The 24,509-nt window shown below is 30.1% G+C and overlaps 1 protein-coding gene across 16 annotated transcripts in view; it reads left to right on the top strand.

The window, feature by feature from the left end:
- LOC142327059 (uncharacterized) overlaps nt 1-24,509 on the top strand; it is a 413,864-nt gene that overhangs the window by 98,678 nt on the left and 290,677 nt on the right. For 7 of the 16 annotated variants that reach the window (XM_075369839.1, XM_075369840.1, XM_075369833.1 and 4 more), the window contains exons 2-3: nt 4,176-4,222; nt 8,496-8,597. The gene's annotated coding sequence lies outside the window, so the exon portion shown is untranslated. Of the gene's footprint in view, nt 1-4,172; nt 4,223-8,495; nt 8,598-24,509 lie in introns of all 16 variants that reach the window. The other 9 variants (XM_075369837.1, XM_075369849.1, XM_075369847.1 and 6 more) reach the window with 3 other exon arrangements.

Below are 24,509 nucleotides of genomic sequence, written 5' to 3' on the forward strand. Positions count from 1 at the left end.
AGCGGCACTAGTAAATATGGCGATTCCTAAACAGAACGTCTTCTGCTTCTTGCAATTTGCTAAATGTGAATCAGCACAGAATGTGTACAGTTCAACGTTCCTTCCATAAAAATTTTAATTATCCTCCGACTTTGCGATTGAAATGTTTCAGTATGAAGATCGACAACCTTCTTGATCGAATTGTTTAGTAACGAGTTAACATTTCATCTTTGTGGAAAAATAAATACGTATAATATCCGTACGTGGGAGTCAGAAAAACGTATGAATACTTACAAATGTGAAGGGACTTCCGAAAATTTATGTTTTCTGTACAATATCCCGGCGGTCAATTTACGGGCTTTTCTTTATGCTGAAGTATGCGTAACAGAAACTGTTTATTTGGATGTGCTCTGTTCGTGGTCTTCTTCTCAACTCCAAGATGAACATTTTACTTGGCAACAAAATGGTGCTCCTACGCACTGACATAACTCTATACGGGATCGGTTAAATTATGTCTTCCTTAACAGCGAATTGGTCGGCATGAACCCGATGACAAAGCTTGTTAATGGTTGCCTCCAAGATCACCCGACCTGTACCCATGTGTTTTTTCCTTTGGGTTTTTTTTATCAAGGACCTTGTGTATGTGCCTTTCTACTAACTACTAATTTACCCGATTTGAGACACAAAATTGAAGCAGCTGACGATTCCATTACTTCAAACAAGCTGGTTAAAGTGTGCAACGACCTCTTCTATCGATTGGGTGTGTGCCGCGTGATGAAAGTTGTTCACATTGAAAACTGTAAACTTGTAGGGAAAACCTGTAGGAGTTACATTTATGATTTATTACTGTAGTATATCAAAGCTAAACGTTAAACAGCTATTAAATAATTTTAAAACCCCGATATTCTTTTTGTAGCTCAGTACGTATGTTATGAAAAAATCCAATTCGATAATTGTCAAAATTACGTAACATGAGTTCGTGAATTTGATTGTTCTCTATGTAAATATAATAATCGCAGAAATGTTACAACGATACCTTATTAATTTTTTTTTTAGTAAGTTTTATTTTTCATTCTATAAACCCGTGTAGAAGTGATTGTTTTGTAATGTATTGTAAATATTCCTTATTTAGTTAATTATTATTATTATATTTTCTTTAAATTAAGAGCTTCATTTTTCTTCATATTAAGCCGTCATCAGTATCTACTGATGATAATTGTTTTACAACAAATGTTCAGTTAATATTAGGTTTTTAATAATTTTTTAAAGGGTTTTAATTTTCAAATTTATTTAAAAAAATGTTTGTTATTGATTTATACATAATATTTTATAACCATATAATATATTACATAATCAGTTCTTCTAACAATTTATCAATAAAAGATTAATAAATGAAGTAGAACAAGTAATAACAACCACATTGTTATCGTAGATATTATGGTAAAAAAAGTAAATAAATACAACAAAAAAAATTAGTACAACTAACAAAATCATCTAAATGCCGCAATTCCCACATCCTGTAAATTTTTACGTCTGCTTTGATTTCCGGTAAGATAATAAAAAATAAAGACACCAAATAGTACACATCGTAAATGTATGATTGCTATATACATGTATTGCTGTTCCATTTTAATTCAAATCTTTATTTAATTTACCATATTTATTAATGAACGACTGTAGAATATCTGTGTGATAACTTTATCTTTAATTCTCTTTATTTTAGTAAACATTTTTATTTTTTATTTTAGAAAAAATTATGGATACCTTTACTGGTGTTAGAAAACTTTTTTTCATTACTGTTTAGACACGAGATCTCTACAGAAACTAATCGAACTTTATTTTTTTATTCTTTATAGATATTTTTCTCTAATTTTACAGATTATTGGTCCTTGTCCCCTTCAAAGTACTCCTCTCCCCTATTCGCACACTTTTCCCAGCGGTGTTTCAATTTTGCGAAGCAGTCCTGGATAGCTTCATTTGAAACGGTCTTTAAGGTCCGTGACGAATTCGCTTTAATGTCATCAATAGTCTCAAAACGTCGTCCATTCATCGCTGATTTTAATTTCGGAAATAAGAAAACATCGCAAGGAGCCAGGTCTGGCGAGTAGGGAGGCTGAAGGAGGTCAGTAATCTGATTTTTCGCACAAAACTGATGAATTGACAAAGCTGAGTGTGGGGGCGCATCGTTCGTGGTAAAGAAACCATGAGTTGTCTCGCCACAACTCTGGTCTCTTTTTACGGATTTTTTTTTGTAAAACGCCTTGATAGTAGGCGCGGTACACTGATTCACCTTGAGGCAAGAATTCAAAATGCACAATTCCATTAAAATCGAAAAAACAGAGAGCATCACTTTGACATCGGATCGAGACTGAGGTGCTTTTTTGGGGCGTGGAGATCCTTCACCAATCCATTGTGACGATTGAAATTTTGTCTTGATGTTGTAGCCGTAAACCCAGCTTTCTTTTCCCGTTATAATCCTTTGCATGAACGTTTCATCATCATCGGCTTGTTCACGAAGTTGCCGACAAACGTCCACTCGATGTTCTTTCTGTTGTTCGGTCATCGAACGAGGAACAAACTTTGCTGCAACTCGATGTATGTTTAAATTTTCAGTCAAAGTGTCACGGCATGATCCAATCGAGATATTAACCTCTTCTGCAAGTTTCTGACAGCCAATCGACGATTTGCGCGCACCAGACCGCTGATTTTCTGAACGCGGGTGTCATCAGACACACGCGTTGAAGTCGTTGAAAGTCGAAGGCCTTCCTGGTCGAACACTCACGACTGACGACTACTTTTAAATCGTGAAAACAATTCGTTACATTGCTTACGACCCAGAACATCATCTCCGTAAGCTTCTTGAAAAAGTTGAAACGTTTCTGTGAAAGTTTTCCCCGGTTTTTCGGAAAATTTTAAGTCGTATCGTTGCTCTCGAAGATCACACATTACAAAAATCGCTACTAACAATTAAACATGTTGCGCTCAAATAACAATAATACGAAAACTAAACGAGCTATCAACAATCTAAGAACATGTGGTTACTACAGAGATGGTTATGCGGAACACAATGCTGTCAACCGCACGTCACTAAATATCTCCGTTGGCGCGTAATTAGAAATGTTCGGTTATTTTTTTAACAGATCTCGTATATTAGTGAACGGTGGTTTCAATATTATGCCGCTAATTTTTGTATCTTTTTTATTCAGGGTAAACGTAATCTATAAAATATGAAAAACAATTAAAATTCTATATAATGGTAATTATAGACATTACTCCCACTAAACTCTCCATGTAGAGGACTGGCCGAAAGATTTATTACTCAGTTTGATACATTCTTCCTGTTTTATTTAAACAAACCTTACGCTACATTTTATCACTTCATTTTAAAACGTTTCCTAAAATTGTAAAAATAGATTAATAGTTCAAATTTAAATCTCTTTTAAATTAAAAAAACATACAATTATTAAATAAATTTTATGGAATAATTTCAAACAGAATATTACATTTTGAAAAAATAATAAAGAATTTACAAACTGAATCGGTACATTCTAAAAGAAAGTTAACTGGAACAGTGAACAGATAATTATTTAAATGTAGTTTATATTTTCTTCACAACACTATTAGAAGTTTACACTGCATTTAAATTTATTTTTGAAACATCATAATCAAATTTATATTGTACCGACTAATCTAATTACATAAAAAAAGACTGCTAAACGATTTGAAATTATATAATAGAGTTGAAATTTTGCCAATAGAGTTGAAAATGATAAGATAACTTTTAATTAATTACATTAAATTTAATATTTTTTCCTAACACTTTTTTTTGTTGATACTTAAAGTTAACATTTAAAAAATACTCTTAAAAACCAAGACCGTTTATATTTTAACATTAATTCTATCTCCTAGTAATCAAGGATGATAAATAAGGAGTAATTTTATATATTTTACATAGGAATAATTACAGATTACAATGTTATTCGAATTTTTACTTACGGTTTTTTTTGGAAGACCGGAATTCGAACCCGGGACCTCCGGATGAAAGGCCAAGACGCTACCACTCGCGCCACTGAGGCCGGCATCGTAATGTTACCTGGCGCATATTCTATATATTGATTTTATTATTTTTATTATAAGTATATTTTATTAATTTTTCTGTAGTAACCTAATAAATTTTTCTTTTTTTGTTTCAGTAGAATACAAGACTCGGTTTCTTCTTAATACGATCTTAATTTCACAATAAGTAAGTAATTTTATATATATATATACGTTTTTATTCTTTGATTTTTGTGTAATTAAAAGTTATGTAATCGAATAAATGGCCAGAAAGTCATTTATAATTATATTTATTTATTGTATATATAAATAAGTTAATGAAGTTTAAATATAAGCTGAAACTGAATTTACCCTGAATTTATTAAGCAACGCTAATAAAGGATTTTAATTAAAAACCCTTCATAAAGGATGTTACGATTAAAAAATGTTTACCAAAAACTTTATTTAAATTTAAAAATTATAAAAAAAAAACAACCATTACCAGTGAACACTTAGGAATAATATACAGAAGAAAATGAGAATAAGTAAATAATTAACATAAATAAATGAAAAGTGAAGAAATAGTAATAAATATAGAAGATTATTTAATAAAAAAAAATAAAAAAAGTACTTACGAAATATTATAAAACGAGTATTTTTAACAGTGTTTTCAAGATAAGAATAAAAAAACAAAAAAACAATTGATGTAGTATTGGGCAATTCCAGTTGAAAGCGGAAATTTAGTTTAAAACTATGGTAGTCCTCCGAATCAGATATGTCCCACTACGATTTAGTACAAGTTTCTTTAAAAGTTTGAATAGATAAAATACTGTATATGTCAAGTAATATTTATATTTTAACATATTAAGGTTATATAGGTTACATTAAGGTTATATAGATAGATATTGAAATTATATTTTAACATATTAAGATAGATATGAACCTTGAACCAATAAAAGAGATAACCCAGCCCATGAACAAAATTAAGGGAGGAAATAATCACACAATGTTTTTACGATTGAAAACTTTCAAAAGAAGATATTTAATAGTTTTAAAATTCAAAACGGATATTAGATATTGGCCAATCAACAATGAAGTTTCTTTACCGCTATCAATAATCTTGATTTATTACTTCAATTGTTTAAAACTACGTTTGTTTCTATACAAACTAATCTTCCGATTAATTTTTACCTAATTATCTTGTATTTTGTGTTTTTATGAGCCAAATGTTCCTTTATTCTAATTTCAATATTTCTTTCATATAAATGAATAATAATGTAATAATAATAATAATAACAATAAAAATAGTTTAAAATTTAAATATATAACTTTTCTCTTTTTAAAAAATTATGTAAGTGTTACAAAAAATGAATAAACCACCAAATTATGTAACGGAGTGATAACGACCGTTTTATTTAAAGATTTTGAGTTTGAATAATGGTCAAGTAAGGTTAATTTTAAGCTTAAGTAAGGCTAATTAAGCTTTAAATAACGTTAAGCTTTAAGTGGTAGATTAGATTGCTAAATATGTTATCGTTATTAAAAAGACAAAATAAAATTTAATAAACCCTCTAGGTTGGTCTAATGGTAAACTCGTCGTAAATCAGCTAATTTCGAAGTCGATGTTCTCAGGTTCATATCCGAATAAAGGTTACATTTATTCGAATTTGAATACCAGATCGTGAATACCGTTGTTCTTTGCTGATTGCCGTTAAAGCCCGTCAGGGCTATGAACTGGAGGGGGGAATATGGCGACCGGAAGCGTGCGCCACCCGTCTAATAATAAAAATCCCGCCTTCCGGTCGGAAGGCGGGAAAATCTTCCCCTATGGGGTTAGGATGTTCTTTGGTGGTTGGGTTTCAATTAACTACATGTTTCAGAAGTAGTCGACCTGAATTTATTCAAGACTATAAATTTACCGGTACAGTTACATTACACCGATAAGTTGCTAATGACTTTAATTGTTGAAGCGACTATAAACAAAATTATTTTTTTTTAAATTAAGGAAGTGGCTAACTTAAAATAGATTTAAATTTAAAATGAACCATTAGAAATGTTTTACAGGAATTATTCAAAATTAGTTTTGAAGAAAATAAAATTAAACCTTATTTACACCCAGATTTAATTTTTTAAACTGTGCTTTATTAACTTTGGTAATAACTTACAATTTCGGTCGATATATCGACAATTTCGTAAAGATGGACTGCGTTGTGAAGGTTTTCCTAACTCGGGATTTTTATTAATTTTTAAAACCTATTTGTTCAGTATTTAATTTGAATAAATTTAATTGTTTTTCTTCCAGAATTTTTAAATACATTGATTTTATTTATACATAACGGTCTTAATCTTATAGTAAGTATATACTAACAGCGGTAGCAGGCAGTTTGGTCGAGCGTCTTCAGATCAGTTGCTATAATGTTAATACAATTTGTGGGTAATAAAATTAATGGTGGTTAATGAATTAATTTTTAAGTAAGAATTGTTTTGGTTATGAACTATCAACAATTTATCATAACCCAAACTTTGTGTTTTTAAAACGAAAATATTCTTTTAACTTTTCTTCAACTTAATCCCCGTTGATATCGAAAAAGCGTTTTTGGATTCGGGAGACGATCCCCTCGTTGAACGCTGCCATGTGTTCACGTATTCCTCGAAGCAGTTTTGATTTTTTCTTTTGCATAATGAATTAATTCACCACAGAAGCTCGAAGCTTGTACGTGAGAATTTTAAAATGGAATCTTGTGAAATGAAAAATGCCATGCCTGACCGGGATTCGAACCCGGAACCCCTAGATGAAAGGTTGAGACGCTACCACTCAGGCAAAGAGATCGGCGAGTTTAGTTGACGTACTTACGCGTTTCTGTTCAAAAATTCTTTTAATTTAAGGAAAAGATTAAAGAGAGGTTGCACCAAAAGATGAAAAAATATCTGTTATAGAGGCAACCATGTGAACTGTTCCTTCGTGTTTTAAGCAACGTGAAGACGTGCGTTATCGTGGCCGAGAGATACATTTTAGCAAATCGTGCAGACAATTTCATAAATAACAGAACGAGAAAACGCTAGAGAAAAGCCGCATATACTTATATTATACATTTCCTTTTTTTTTGACTAGAGACAAAGTCAATTCTTCAGTGATGAGAGATGGGCATTCAGATTTTGCTTTAATATGCTTGTATTTTCTCCAATCGTTGAATAACCGATAACATTTCTACCCACTTTTCTCATTCATCATATATTTTTCATACATTTAGCTATCGATGAATTTCAACTGAGCGAATGTATTTTACAATTAAAAAACGAATTGCCGATCACACCTCGAAATTAACAGAATGTTTAACGAAATTCTATTGGAAAATAGCATCTAATCCATTAAGAACTTCCAGGTGACAGCTTTATATATACGTTCCTGACCATGTTTCATTCCAAAGTGTCAATTTGTACTCTTGCTTTAATATGTGCAGATGACTCTTAACCCTTTTAAACATAACCCTTTTATAATTTTTATGTATGCAAACAATTAAAAAAAAATCTTTAAAGTATAATTTTTTCCAAAACGGAGGGTGATTATTAAATCAAAAGAATGCTTTGAAGTAATAGTAAGAGACATTAATTTTAAGCTATCATTATGTAAAAAAATACCTGGTCGTATAATACATATAATTTTATTTTATTTACTTGGAGTTATGATTTTACGTTTAAGTAAACGTTACAAAAAAATCCAGTGTCCTGAATCATCTTTACTAAATAATCTATTAAAGTTAAATTATTTTATTCGTATACTAGTACCCGAATGGGTATTTTTATATTGATATTACATTCTGTTTGTGTCCGCTGGTATATTAGCGTCAGGAAGAGCACCAGCTGTAAAAATGGAACCGACAAACTTCTTTTGCCTAACACCAGAAAAAGTGGAAAAAATTTGTATAAAAAATACAACGAAAAACAAACAGCAATAAATTAAATACGAGTGAATGTAAATTACTTTTAATAAAACATTCACAATTATGTTATAGGTTAGGTTAAAAAAAATAACTTAACGACATTATTTATTGTTTTAAATAATTTAAATGTGCTACTAATAATGTATTCAAGGCAAAAAAATAAAAAACAAATAGATTACTGTAAATTTTGAGGTAGCTTGTTTTATCTACATCGGGTAATTAATACGTCGTTAGTGAAACTCTCCATAAATATATTATTATAAACGATAATTGGAATACATTAAAAATACAATCTCGTGTTTTATTATTTTATACAAACATACGTACGCATATGTTGCCTTGCTTTATTCATACCCTACCGTAGTACTGATAGTTTTTTAACGCGTCCTTGATTTCAAGTCACGGCAAGAAATTAAAGATAATTGACGAGTGTAAAAATTAGTTGAACTAGTATTAAGCAAGTTCTCGTCAACCTTATAAATAATAATTAACATTTAGATTTTAGGGAATGTATTTTATTTGTTAATTTATTTTTTTCAGGTTGGAATTTTTATTAAAATTTTTCTAATCGGTTGAAATCATTTATTAAAAACGAAAAAGTTGGAAATGTTTTACTGAACTTTAGTCAACATTTGTGTAAAGGTAAAAATAATTTTTTTACAATAATGATAAATTAAGTAATTATTATTATCTGTATAACCAAAACAAGATACTTACATTTTTTATTAATACATTTATTTATCGGTTTCCTTTTAATACAGAAAAATAATATAAGATGTATGTAAGTTTTCGTTTTTTTGTTTAAATAGCAAAGAGTTAAGTAAATTAGCTAGCACTAATTCATTTCTCAACCAAAGTATAAAAGCATCGAAATTAAAAACATCTCAAATGATAATCTTCTGGATTATTTGCACAAAACAAATTAATTTCTAAAAATTTAATAATTCAACTTAATTTTATTTTATTTTTTTTAAAATATAAAACATTTAAAGTCGGGAAATAAAATTTAAAAGAAATATTATTTTTATGAGATTACAGGCATCTACTGCCTTCATCATTTACCCAAATGGGATTTCGTAGCGTATGAAAAATGCCATGCCTAACCGGGATTCGAACCTGAGACTCCCGGATGAAAGGCCGAGACGCTACCTCTTCGCTACAGAGATCGGCAAAAAAAAATCTTATTTTTAAGGGATGCGTATACTTTCCCTCCTACAGCATAGGTGAATAGAGATACAATAATTTTTCTCATCTTTCCTTCGATAAGAATTTTAATATTTTCTCCCTGGTTGGTACTACTCAATTAGAAAAAAAATATTTTATAAAAAGCGCTTCAAGATGCTACGTTGAATTAATAAAATGTTAGAAAAACTAAATATTTATCTTTTTTAAAAATGAAGGTTTTTAGAGATTAAGGGTAATGAAATTTTGTTCAATATTTTTTCAATCGTGTACATAATAAATATAATACTTTTTAATTAGCTAAAAATCATGTCCCAGGTAAGAAGTGTAGGACTCAGATATGTATGGCTTGCGCGTTCCGTTGATCCTGAGAGTTTAACGTAGGTACTGTAAGGTATTCCCAAGGTGGACGTGTTGAAGTTTAAGAGAAGGCCGTACTTAGCGTCTTTTCGTATGTTTAGGACGACTGATTTATTGGCAGAAGGCAGTAGAATATAATCGCTCATTGATTCTCTAAGTATTAGCATAATGGCACCACAGCCTTCTTCTATTAGATATTCTGGAATGCAAGGACCTGCCTTAGGGCAGACAACTACATGATATGAAAAATCACGCAAAAATAAAAATAAACATTTCTATAAACTTCAGTTCCCTCCAAGATTTACCACCCACAGTATTTCTTTTCGTTGAAGTTGAATTAAAAATAACAATAATGGAATCAATCTCACTATTTTATAATAACCATATTAAATTTTAAGATTGTAGATATTTAATTTTAAGATTTACCAGTTTGACCTGGATTTGAAACCTGAACCTTCCGAATGAAAGGCAAGGATCCTACCAGTCCTGCTACAAGTCCTAATGGAGACTGACAATTTTAAACCTTTTTTTTTAACTCAGTATTTCTTTTCGTTGAAGTTGAATTAAAAATAACAATAATGGAATCAATCTCACTATTTTATAATAACCATATTAAATTTTAAGATTGTAGATATTTAATTTTAAGATTTACCAGTTTGACCTGGATTTGAAACCTGAACCTTCCGAATGAAAGGCAAGGATCCTACCAGTCCTGCTACAAGTCCTAATGGAGACTGACAATTTTAAACCTTTTTTTTTAACTCAGGATCATAAAAACGTTAAGAAATTCAAAGATTCGATGCTTCGTATTATTTTTTCTGCCCAAATTCGGTAAAAATACTTTCTTTTGTAATAATAAATCTTGTACCTAAAGTCAGGTACTATTTTTAATGTAGGATGTTGTAATCATAAATAATAATTTTCAGAATGAAATAATTTCTGCAATATTAAAAATGTATTTCAAAATGTTTATCGATTTGAGCTATGAACAGGTGTAAATGTTCGTCAGGTCAAATTCTATTAACGATAATTTAAAATTATTATAAATAATATTCTATTTTGGCAGATAAAATATTTACGATTTCAATGTGGTTAATTAAAATGATATCTAACTTTTGATTCATTCATTATTCTGAAACAGCCAGTAAAAGAAACGAAATATTTAAAAAAAAATATTTTAGAGGATTTAGAACGTTGAAATTGATTACTACAATACCAAGCGAAAATCAGTGTACTGTAGTTTACAATGTGTTATTTATTGTAATTCCAAGAAGTACTCTTTAAATAAATTGAAACTCTCAAGATTATACAGAAAACAACAAGGTTCTACGCGATATACAACTCGATTTTATTATTTTTTTTAATATGAGATAAATTATTGCTCATAGGCAAGGAATTTTTTTTAACGATTAATTTACGATAAAAATACTAAGAAAAAACTTAGTCATAGGTTTTTATTGAGCTTGAAAAAGTTTTATAAACGCTAAAATATTAAAAATAATTAAATGCATTTAATCATTTGTAATAATAACCGGTTAAAATAGATGTTATGTTTTATCATTTATGATAAAGCATTTCAATTAATTTCGTCTAATACGTACCACTTATTTAACTTTATCATTTCTGTTAATCCAGTTGCATAACAATAGGTGTAACAGGAAGGAAGAAGATGTAATCATAACTTAAAAAAGTAAATAAAAAATCAAGACGATCAATAAAAGTTACGTAATACCGTAAATAATGGCCAGCATCAAAAAAGGAATCTTTTACGTAACAAGTTATTTCTGCACTCTTTTTTTGTCGTTAAACAATTATAATATAATTATAAATAAAAGCAATTTTTTTTCTTGTTAACGATAAAAACTATTTACAAACCTTATCTTTCAAAAATAAATGTAATTATAAAAAAAGATAAAGAAAAACATTTGTGTTAATTACAACCAACCTACATAGTTGCGTTGTCATTAACTTCAGTTAATACAATCTGAATGTTTTCGGTTATAATTTGTTGTTATCTATTGCAAGAAAGGGGAGTCCCCCCTCTACTAAAAATCAAAATAAAATACGGCTTAAGTTTTTTTTTAATTATTAGAATAAAAAATGTATTTTTTACCGTTGAAACCTACATATTATATCTATTAATACCTTACTAGATATTGATAAAGCAGTGAATCACTACAAGATAAAAGTATTTCTGTTAAGCAATGAGTTACATAGTCTTATTTCTGTTAAGCTATGAGTTACATAGTCTTTTATTTGACATTAAAATATCGACTATTTTTCGTTGAATTATCGGTTAAACGTGCTCATAGCACACGGTGGTTTCAACCCGTACAACCCACCGGGTTGTTCTAGTAGTGAACATGTCTTCCCAAATCAACTGATCTGGAAGTCGAGAGTTCCAGCGTTCAAGTCCTAGTAAAGTCAGTTATTTTTATACGGATTTGAATACTAGATCGAGGATACCGGTGTTCTTTGGTGGTTGGGTTTCAATTAACCACACATCTCAGGAATGGTCGAACTGAGAATGTACAAGACTACACTTCATTTACACTCATACATATCATCCTCTGAAGTAATATCTGAACGATAATTACCGGAGTCTAAACAGGATAAAGAAGCTTTCAACCCGTACAACTTATGTGACGTTGCTGAAACGCGCAAAAATGTGTATCCTTAAAAAATACTTCAACATAATATTAAAATAAAACTTAATTTTATTAATAACATAATACAACACATCATTTTATATGGTAAACAACTGAAAGAAGGTATAATCTTGGAACTACAATTAGAAAAACAAGACAAAAAGTCCTTAGGCAATGATCCCAGTGAATCCAAAAAATAAATAAACATTTTTCGAAAAAATTTGAAATAAAAACGAGTGCGCCGGTGCGTGGACACTCAACGGAAACAAAGCTTCTTACGCAATGTTGCATGAATAACTATAATTAATGGTATAATACTATAATTAAACTAATAATTAATGGTGTAAATTAACGTATACGCATTATACACAATTAATACAATTTTTTATTAACAAGATACATGAAACGACAATGTTGAAGTTTAATCATTATTATAAGTTGGAGCACGTGTTTTCTACACTATACGGCCAGCTAGCTGTTTACATCACTGCTGTGTATTGCATGAAAGTGTGTGACGTTTTTTCGTAACGCTCGTTTTTTCTCAGTTGACTCCCCATCCCAACGCCTCTGTTAAGAAGCAAAAGTTTCTTTAAAACTTCTTCTCCAAAGCAAACTTAAGATGAAAAGTCAAACATGATATATAAAGCAGTTAAAAGAGCAGACCGTTTGGATAAACTAAATTTTAGATAAATAATTTATGATGTTTTGTAGATAGATGAAGAAGAGTATCAGAAAAAAATGAACGGAAGAGAATAAAGCGGATGATTTCCGAGAAAATAAAGAAAATATGGAAAAGAAGAAAAGATAATATATTGGCATGGTCCCTAGCAGGTCGCTTCGGTAAAAAACAAACGTAAATTTCATTCTGTATCTTTCGGTCTTTTTGTTTTGAGTATGTTGCAATTTTTAACTTCTGCTCCACGCTCGCTCAATCAAATAATTCGAATGAATCTCTCACATGGTATCTATTTCGATAGTTTAATACAGTAGTATAATTAATTTTACCTACCACATCTATTTTTATAACCAGAGTGAAAATTTGTTAATAAAACATTTTTTTAGCTATTAAAAGTATAAGATTGACTTCTAGCCGTGTCAGGATCACTACAACTGATGAACCATCACATGGTCGATCAGTTTGGTTTTGGACAAAATAATGAAACCCTTTTGGCGGATAAATGATACGGGTGCGAAGATCGGATTCAAAAACCGAGACGTCAAAATACGGTGCTCAATCTTTGCTGACGATCTGGCAAACTGAAACGAAGAAAGACAAAGTAGCACAAATAGAAAGTTAACAGGAGTAGCCCAAAAATCAGGCCTATCCTTTACTAAGACGAAAATAATGACGAACATCAAATCATTCGCACAAAATATAATAGGAATTAAATACAGAAAGATGAATGTCACCAACCACTTTAAGTACTTAGTAGAGATTTATAGAGATAAAATGTCACTGCATATAGAATATTAAAACTTGAGAAGGTTAGATTTTATCACCAAAGAAATCTACAATAAGAATCTCTACAAGAGCGAGATTAGAACATTATAAACTGCAGCAAAACGGTAATCTTTTTTGGCACTGAAACATTTCATCTACTCGACCTCGAAAAATTGTTTAAGATCGACAAAACCTCTTAAGGAAAATCCACGGTCCAAAGATAACAAAGGAAGGACAGTAACTGAAATTTAACGAGGAGATCTCAAAATTTAAGATCTAGAAATAACAATATGGAAATGGAGGTAGTAGTTTCTTGGGGCTTATGGTCAAGATGAACCTAAACAGATTAAATATTAAACAAATTTTTGATAAACTGTGAAACATGAAAAGCAAATCAAATTATTTGAAACAGATGGAAGAGGTTTTCCAAAGTATAGGCTTAAAAAAAAAGAACTGTTACGATAGAGATAACTTCGGAAGAATAATTTACAATATAAAAATATTTGTGGCAGGATAAAGATTGATAGGAAGAAAATGAGCAAAAACGAAACCATATCGAGAAAAATGAGAAACACGTAAAGTGAAAAGAAGCTAGAAAGAAGTGATATTTGCATGGTCCCAAATTGACCTTTTCGGATAAAAAAAAAGATATGATGTTTAACCTGTTTAACAGAACACAGTTATATACCAAGTTAATACGTTTTGTATGCCTGAAAGAAATACGTTGACAATAAATATTTTATTCTGATCGTTACATAACAAAATATTACAGATCACATCAGGAACGGGTAGGTATACTATTAAGTTTATTTACTATTTCAAAGTGCTGCATAATATTTTCCTTCCATGAAGGTTCATCTTCATCTGAATCGCTGTCACTTTCGTCTTGTCTTCATTCTACCTCATTGTCGGCTTCCTCAATTACTGCATCAAGTACAGTAATGCTGTTATCAGGAATTAACAACAGCAAATGATCTATGCCACTGAAATCCAGATTATTACCATCTTGAACATCATCAATACCATCTTCGTCACCTCAATTCCTCTTCATCAGCAGAGTCTGCTGGTATATTCTATTAACTCCCTTTCATTTAGGTACTTTGATCACATCTACGAAGAAAAAAATACTTCCATTAAAATGTATTACACAGTTGGCTTTGAAAAGAGGCAATGGGAAATATACTTACACAAAGTAATGCAACAGTAACAGGCAGTGGCAAGCATATTGCCACCACAAAAAAATTGAACGATTTAAACAATAATAATGAAAATAACGACATAAAACTATGTTTACAACATAAATGTAACCTGTGCAACATTAAATAAACAAAAATATTCACTTTTTTAGGTGAAATGAGTCACAAATAATGAATGTTCTCCGACGACAACTGAGGTTGCCTGATACTGTAACCTCTACTAGTATAATGGGAAGAAACATACGGGTAAAATTGGAGGGAAACAGTTCAGACACAAACTAACTAGGTAGCAGCACCTATCCGAACACATAATAGAGTGGCAGAACTGCTCCTTTGCCTTGTAGTAACTCAAGAATTTGATGGTAGTATTTTTGTCATTCTGTTATAAAGGGTTAACACAAAATAAACAATTAATAATAAAAATAGTGATTAAACTTCATATTAATAAGTTTAAATGCAATGTACCGGCGGAGTGGTAGCGTCTCTGTCTTTCATTGGGAATGTTCTGGGTTCGAATCCCGTTCAGAGTTGGGATTTTTCATATGTTGAAAAATTCTTCTTTCGTAACGAACTGTACTCGAGTAATTAGCGTTTAATTGTTGAAATAAATAAACAAATACAAGAAATAATAGCAAATTAAAAATGTGATATACTAAACATATAAATACAAAATAAGTTATAACTGAGAAGGCCGTAAATGAAAATTATTTGTAGTAACAATGAGGAAACGTAATTAAAGATAAACAATGAAATAAGAAAACACAAATTTCGATAAAGATAATTTGTACGCTTAGCCACGATAATTGATTAATGTGATTCGACCGCATGAGTCTCGACCACGATACGGAAGGAAATAGCACTTCCTATTTTTAAATAAGGCTAATTCATATTTATTACATGAATTATATTTTTCGGAAAATATCTTTTCTTTTTATGTTATTCTATTATTTCATAATTGAAACAAAAGATTCAATTTGGCTCGACTTCTCTGTTTACCTAGTTTGCGAAACTCATCCAAAAACGAACGTTTTAAAGCAATATTATAATAATAAGTCTGTTTGATATTTTAGTTATATCTTAATCAATTAAAAAAATTTATAATAGAGCAAAGCTCATGTGTTTTTATTTTTTTGGAACATTTTTTATGGGGTAAATGTTTTTATAATTTTAAATGGGTGTTTATTATTATTCTTCATGAAAACTTTATCTTCTCTCATTTCCTCGCTGAGGATATACATTCTGTAAAATGTAGAATATTTTACATTCTACATTTACATTATAAATGTAAAATGTTATACAATTTCTAAAACGTTCTACATTCTTTTCTGTGTTACTTATCGGTATTTTTGCGGGGTTTTTTATGTAAAGACATCATGTTTTGAGCGTTTTCCTTTACTAAATCAATAGAAGACAGAACAAAATAAATATCCAATACACTGGAAAAATGGATATATTGCGGGAACAAGTGTAGATGAAGCGAATCGATTAAGAATATGAGGAGGAATCATTAAAAAATGTCGAATAGATAAATAATCTCATCAATTTTCTTCTTTTTTTTCGTTTTCATCAATCCCCTGTCCTAATTTGCTATTCATTCATTCATCATCTTTCCTCATTTGTTACTTTTTACCTTTTTTTTACGAAGTAAAGAATGTATTGTAATCGCAAAAAATTTCGGTTTTCAATTTTTTTTTTTTTTTGTCTTCAGTCATTTGACTGGTTTGATGCAGCTCTCCAAGATTACCTATCCAGTCGTTTCATTTCAGTATACCCTCTACATCCTACATCCCTAACAATTTGTTTTACATATTCCAAGCGTGGCCTGCCTACATAATTTTTTCCTTCTACCTGTCCTTCCAATATTAAAGCGACTATTCCAGGATGCCTTAGTATGTGGCCTATAAGTCTGTCTCCTCTTTTAACTATATTTTTCCAAATGCTTCTTTCTTCATCTATTTGCCGCAATACCTCTTCATTTGTCACTTCATCGGTTTTCAAATTTCAACGAAAATATCCATTTTGACCATCCCTGAATCCATTTTGACTAGTTCGACGTGACGTCTGTAAGTACGTATGTACGTATCTCGTATAATTAAAAAACGATTAGTAGTAGGATGTTGAAATTTTGGATTTAGGACTGTTGTAACGTCTAGTTGTGCACCTCTTTTGATTGCAATCGGCTAAAGCCCAAGAAAAGCCCAAAATACAAACAAAAAAAATGGATTTTGGAATTTTTCTTAACTGCAGAATCAGCCCTCATTGAAAGCTTTTCAATGACATTTTATAAGTGGTACTTATTATCATTGGTTACAAAGTTATAGAAAAATAAAATTTTAACTAATAAAATATTTGGATCTTACAAAGGCGCATCGGTTCGAATCAGACTTCCATCTCCTTTTTTTAATTAATTTTTTTAAACTTTTTTAAACTTTTTTTTAAATTTAAATTTATTGATTTATTGTAAAAAAATTTATTAAAATTTATTGTAAAAAAAGTTTTACTTGTGACTAATTATTCAATTCTAGCAATAAAAAAAAAAAATGAAAAAAATCAGAAGTTATTTGCGAAATAAAATTTTATGTACTTTTAAAAATGTGTATACGTCATTTAACAGGCATTATTACATATGTGTATACGTAATAGATTTGATGAAACATCGGATTATTTAATATTAATTGAAAATTATAATTTAGAATCGTACTATTTTTAGATTTTCTAGTTTAATTTCTGTTTAATTTTATCTACGTTAAAATAAACTATAGTGACTGAAAAATAGACCCTCACAAGAATAAAATATACACTGAGGCATACATGACCGTTCTTAAATAAATTGCAAAAAGTACATTACTCCTCTTATATTGTCGGACAATATTCTTTATAAGTCGGAGTTGAAATCATTTCGTTTATTTGTTCTTTGTTGCCAATCATTTAATCACTCTTTGGTTTGATATAATTTTTGATCTTAAATTGTGTATACGTTCTCAAGTTTCAGCAATTGTGTAACTGGCCATTTTATTAAAGAATTGGAGGATCGTAACTCACTTTCAAATGAAATAAGTTTAAATGAAGTGCAGCAAAAAATGTGTATATGTAATTTAATAGACATACAAGGAAGTCATTTGGTGTACACATCAAAATATTTTTACGAATTTAGTAAAAACTTGGTAAAAAAAATCAAGGAATAAAAATTAAAGCAAATAGAACGTTACTTTCAAAAAATTTGTATTTTTTGTTTTAATTTCAAACCGAAGCTCCCCGGGAAAAAACAATTTTTTATGTACTCGTGTTTCAACAAAATAATTCATTAGAGAAGAATGAAAGTTAATAAAAGTTGAAAATTTTAATTGGACATTTTTTGTATCTCGCTGATGCAACTATGATAATAGGTGACCAGACACGATCGCAGATTATTTCTGAAATTTACAATCTCAGGAACAAGAAGAATTTTACTCTGAAGCATCTCTAAAAGTTAGTGATTCCTTATTGCCTTTTTATCTAAACCATATATTTTGTTTTACAGCAGCATACCAAGCGCATCGAAATACACCTATCTTTTTTTTTGTCTTCAGTCATTTGACTGGTTTGATGCAGCTCTCCAAGATTCCCTATCTAGTGCTAGTCGTTTCATTTCAGTATACCTCTACATTCTACATCCCTAACAATTTGTTTTACATATTCCAAACGTGGCCTGCCTACACAATTTTTTCCTTCTACCTGTCCTTCCAATATTAAAGCGACTATTCCAGGATGCCTTAGTATGTGGCCTATAAGTCTGTCTCTTCTTTTAACTATATTTTTCCAAATGCTTCTTTCGTCATCTATTTGCCGCAATACCTCTTCATTTGTCACTTAATCCACCCATCTGATTTTTAACATTCTCCTATAGCACCACATTTCAAAAGCTTCTAATCTTTTCTTCTCAGATACTCCGATCGTCCAAGTTTCACTTCCATATAAAGCGACACTCCAAACATTCACTTTCAAAAATCTTTTCCTGACATTTAAATTAATTTTTGATGTAAACAAATTATATTTCTTACTGAAGGCTCGTTTAGCTTGTGCTATTCGGCATTTTATATCGCTCCTGCTTCGTCCATCTTTAGTAATTTTACTTCCCAAATAACAAAATTCTTCTACCTCCATAATCTTTTCTCCTCCTATTTTCACATTCAGCGGTCCATCTTTGTTATTTCTACTACATTTCATTACTTTTGTTTTGTTCTTGTTTATTTTCATGCGATAGTTCTTGCGTAGGACTTCATCTATGTCGTTCATTGTTTCTTCTAAATCCTTTTTACTCTCGGCTAGAATTACAATATCATCAGCAAATCGTAGCATCTTTATCTTTTCACCATGTACTGTTACTCCGAATCTAAATTGTTCTTTAACATCATTAACTGCTAGTTCCATGTAAAGATTAAAAAGTAACGGAGATAGGGAACATCCTTGTCGGACTCCCTTTCTTATTACGGCTTCTTTCTTATGTTCTTCGATTGTTACTGTTGCTGTTTGGTTCCTGTACATGTTAGCAATTGTTCTTCTATCTCTGTATTTGAACCCTAATTTTTTTTAAATGCTGAACATTTTATTCCAGTCTACGTTATCGAATGCCTTTTCTAGGTCTATAAACGCTAATTATGTTGGTTTGTTTTTCTTTAATCTTCCTTCTACTATTAATCTGAGGCCTAACATTGCTTCCCTTGTCCCTATACTTTTCCTGAAACCAAATTGGTCTTCTCCTAACACTTCTTCCACTCTCCTCTCAATCCATTGTTCATTCATTCATAAGTTTTAAGGCTGAATGATACACATATCATTCAGCCTTAAAACTTAAATCATTCCACTTAACACAGGAACTGATTAATATTTAACATCATTAATTTTAGAGAAAGGAATTCTATTCGATTATTCTTGAATTGGTTGTACGTATCACAGCCGTGAAAAGACAGGGTTACAGGATTTAAAACTTAATTAATTCTATACATTAAAGCAACGTACAACATGTACCGAATTCTTCTCGCTAGGCAAAACATACGAATTTTATAGGAATTGAAATAAAACATTTCCTTCCTTTAATTGATTAAGAAAAGGTAAATGATAACCGCAGGAAGGCCGAATAATTTAGTTCTCAGTTATGATAGAAGTGGATTAGAACAACGCAGGGACTGGCAACGTAAATATTATTGAGCCTATACGTGATGATGACAATATTGTGATGCCATAGCTCAGTAATCGATAGTTATTCATTACAGTAATCGTTATACTGTGCTTGTAAGATTGCCTCTGATTGTGGCATTAATTTTATAATTTTATTATTATTGATAATTAAACCTTGCTCGTATATACGCCCACCAAGCATATTTAATTTTTTTAGATAAAAGTTGATGAATTTATTTTAGAATCGGTTGCGCTAAATGTAATAATGAACCAAAATTATCCAGTGCTGGTAAAAAAACGGAATATGTAAATGTAAGACGGTAGAATGAAAGATCGATTCGCATAAATTTTTTTCTTTATTTTAATATTATTATATTATTCCGTAACCAATCGAATTATAAAAACATGAAATAATGAATTTAAAAGAAAAATTTTTATCAGATAATGCGCTTTCCCGCTCCGTTTTATTTATTTGAAATTCATCGATTTTAATCTTCAAAGATCTAGAATATTATTGTTCTCATTTATTACCTCGTATTTACTTCTTTTTTACAATATTTTTGATCGAAATTATCAACTTTTCTCCACCGTCAAAATGTGTGGTTTAATTTCCTTTTTTTTAGGAAACCATAATTCATGAGTAGCTTTGTATTCGCGAACCACGATACAAATCTTATACTTATGATATAAATCGGTCACAAACTCCTATTACATAAGCGGTTTTATTAATAATATCCTATGTTAATATCGCCGAATTACATTATAATTTGTTTCTATATGCGTTTTTTCAGTGCTATTTAATGAATTTTTATGCGGTATTTTTTTTTTTATGAAGATATACTTTGACGATTTCCTTTACTGAATCAACAGAAGACAGAACAAAATAAATATTAGATACGTCGCTTAACAGGAAAAAAATATATTTGGATCAAAATTATGATTGAAAATTGGATCTGATGTGGGAACAAGTGTAAGTGAAGCGAATTCATTAAGAATATAAACAGGAATCGTAATAAAAAAAATACATTTTTATTTACTTTTACTGCATGGTTATAGTAAATTATTATAAGTAACTGCGTTGTTCTATGGAAAAAAAATTAGTTTCTTTACCCTCATTATCAATTTAACCGAAATTTACTACAGTGAGCTACATCCTAGGTAACACTGTATTATATGCCACTGAACATCAACATAATTCTTTATATTACATATTAACGAAAGACAGGTCCGTCTATCTTTCATTATTCCAAACATTTCCATGTTGTCAGAAGAGGAAGACTTGTTTGCTATCTCGGCGTTCTGACTCCGAACTATATATGTAGTACATTATGTCCAGGTTCAAACGTCATGTTGACCTTTGACCACTGCAAAATTGGCGGTTGAACTTGGACGTATTTTTTTAATGGGTTTTTCGATTCATTAAAGAACGGCTACTTTCAATATTGAATGTGTGTTCACGTTAAATTTACATGTTGAAACAGTTGATTTACTGAAAAAATTCATAGTAAAACATATGTTTTAACTGCAAACACCACGATTAATTTTAAATTTATGGTGATGATGTAAGTCATCATTACTTTCAGAGATATGGGTGTTATATTACTGATCGTTATTTAATTTATACAATGATCATTATTTACGGTTCAAACTTCAAAATCATTGTTTGTTTATAATCTAACAGCTACTCTGTTACCGCTGTAAATTTATAATGATGTTCTGCATCATCGGTCATTACTTTCAGCGAAAGCGGGTGTTGTAGATTTTTAATTTTTTATAGTTGTGGTAGCTAATTATTGACAGCTGATATTATTTTATTTATATTTTACATAAGAAACGGGATTTCTCAGACATATTTTTCATTAAATAAAAAAAAGGGAATATCTCGAAAACGGTGCGTCCTACGAAATTTTTAACGCGATTTTGAAAGGCTTAAAGGGTAGTTTGCGATCACCCGGAACGATAGGTCCTAGTCCCATGCATCTAGTTCCAACCATTCTTGAGATACTTTCGCAAGCGAAATTCGCATATGTCAATTCACCTCAGATTTGCTTTTCACTATCAATTTTTCAATAAATCTAGTCCTTCATCGTGTAAAATTAAGAAAAACTATGATGAGGTTGTGCATCAATCGGTCATCATTACTTTAAGCGAAAACGAGGTGCAAACATCTGATTCTTATTGTATATGTTCCTTCAGATTTGCGAGACTAAAATAATTTCATATAAAGCCGCAAAATACAGTAAATTTATCTATCACACAGCTTGTACATCACCGTTCATAGTTTGTTATAAATGTATTTTATAGTATTAACATATTATAAACTGTCTATGACGTCAGGGGATTCCCTATAGCAACAGTCAATCATTCATAATTGTTGTTTTTTTCTACATATACTGGTTTAGATAGAAATTACAATAGCATTGACCTTTAATCTCTACTTAATGTAAATTACAGTTTTTCTACGCATGCACAGTAGCGTATTAATCTGTGTATGTAATACGAATAAATAAAAGATAACTTCATATGGTATTTTCACGGATTTTAAGCTAATTATCAGTACAAATACGGGTTTTTTAACAGTACAAAATTATGTCAAAATGGTGGGAAACAATTTAAAGCATGGTGTAATAATAAAGAAAAGAATCAATTAAATTAATTGAATTTTACAAAAATAAAGCCGAAGCTTGAATCCCAGCATGGGCTTTTTATGAGGTTAAAGATGATAATAAGACGAAACAACTAAAATTATTACCGGTACGTATAAGCAATACCATATTGATCGTTACAGTTATTCACCTTATTTATAATAGATGTATATTTTCATGACGGTCCTAAGTGTTCGGACCAACTAAGCGAAAAAAAGAGTGCCTACTTAACAAAACTTTTTAAAAAGTCATTGCGGAAAAAATAAAACTTTTTATTTCAACTAGATGTGTTATTTTATTTTTTCAATCACAATATATATATATATTTTATATTCAAATACATTATTGGTTACAGTGGATCGATGTTAAAATGTTTTAGTACAGTCTAATTAATATCAATTAGAATCTGTAAACAATAAACTATTCGGTATTGAAATCTCCACATGTTTTCTGCGATACAAAGCGCATATCAGTTGCCATATAGAGTATGCTACAACATCCTGGAACAGAATACACGTTTACACCGATGCGGTTATTGAGAGCGTCGAGAATAATTTCATAATATGGTTGCGTCATAAATTCGAATTAAAGCACCTTACTGCTGATTATAATCGCTTATAATAATCGCTGATAAGTTACCGCTTTTATCTGCAGGAAGAACGTTCAACGATGCGCTACTATGTTTCATCTTAAAGGGTAGTTAGTGGTGATACGTCGAATATCAGTATCAGAATACCGAACAGAAGAATGCGCAATTTTTGTCCTTTGGTTGTCCCAACGCAGGATCGCTCGCTCCAGATCGAAGATGTTTTGGTACTGCGTCCGTATTTTGGAACGAACGATATTGATTTCTTCGAAAAAAATCAAAATATTTTCAAAAACAATCTTAAAAGACTTTTATTCTAACTTTGATTTCGCTTGTCGTTTGACGGCATCGCTTCGTTTTTCATTTGATCCTCTGTTCTTCTTGGATTTTTTTTCTCTTTTTCTCTTTTCTTATCGTGCAGTACTAGTGGCTTCGGGTATTTACTGTATGTAAATTCCCTTTGTTACTTCCTGCTACCTGTTATTTTCTGTCCGTCTAAGGTGGTAAGGATGCTCTGTAAGTGGAGGTGGAAGAGATAAAAAAATAATTAAAATTAAAAATAAAAGATAATTAATTTATTCTCTGTGATGTTAGGAACTAAAAAAAAAAATAAATAAAAATAAATTCTTAATTTTAACCAGTGTACGTAACTCATCAGTTAAAAAAATCATTTTAAAAAATAAAATTTTTTTACAGTTTATTATTCTGATCTTAAATAATTATTTATTAACGACCAAAGCAATTATATTAAATTTGAAAAAAATAATAAAACTGATGTAAATTTTTTTACAAAAAAAAAATATCGTCATAATAAAGTTAAACCAGGTAATAGATCATTCATATAGAGACGAAACTTTTTTTTTAATATAAGCTTATCCTTAATTCAATTTTTAAATTGAATTAAGGATATACAATTATTATAATTAAGTATTGCGGTACTCAAATATTAGTGAAGTATGAAGTAAGAATAGATACGATCAAGAGCTATTTTCATTCCTCGCGGACAATATGTGATACTTTAAAATAAAAAGTTTTAAAAACAAAAGGAAAAAAATTCGTTATTTCAATAATTATTGAAACAAGAATTTGACATTCCACAAAATTTGTTAGTAGGAGAAAAGAAAAAAAAAATACCTTCTCGAACGTGGTAACCTTTTTTATTTAATAATTTAACAGAATATTCATATTATGAGCAGATAAAATCTCTATAAATCACCTAATATAAGTAAAAAAGAATAAAAATGGGTTACGTTTACCAATAAGAATTTGTTTTTTTATAATATCTCCGTAGCATCTAATCATAAATAATACTTGAAATATTGCTGCTTTTGTTAATGGA

This window comes from Lycorma delicatula, chromosome 6, assembly GCF_047948215.1.
Source record: "Lycorma delicatula isolate Av1 chromosome 6, ASM4794821v1, whole genome shotgun sequence".
Classification (NCBI taxonomy): Eukaryota; Metazoa; Arthropoda; class Insecta; order Hemiptera; family Fulgoridae; genus Lycorma; species Lycorma delicatula.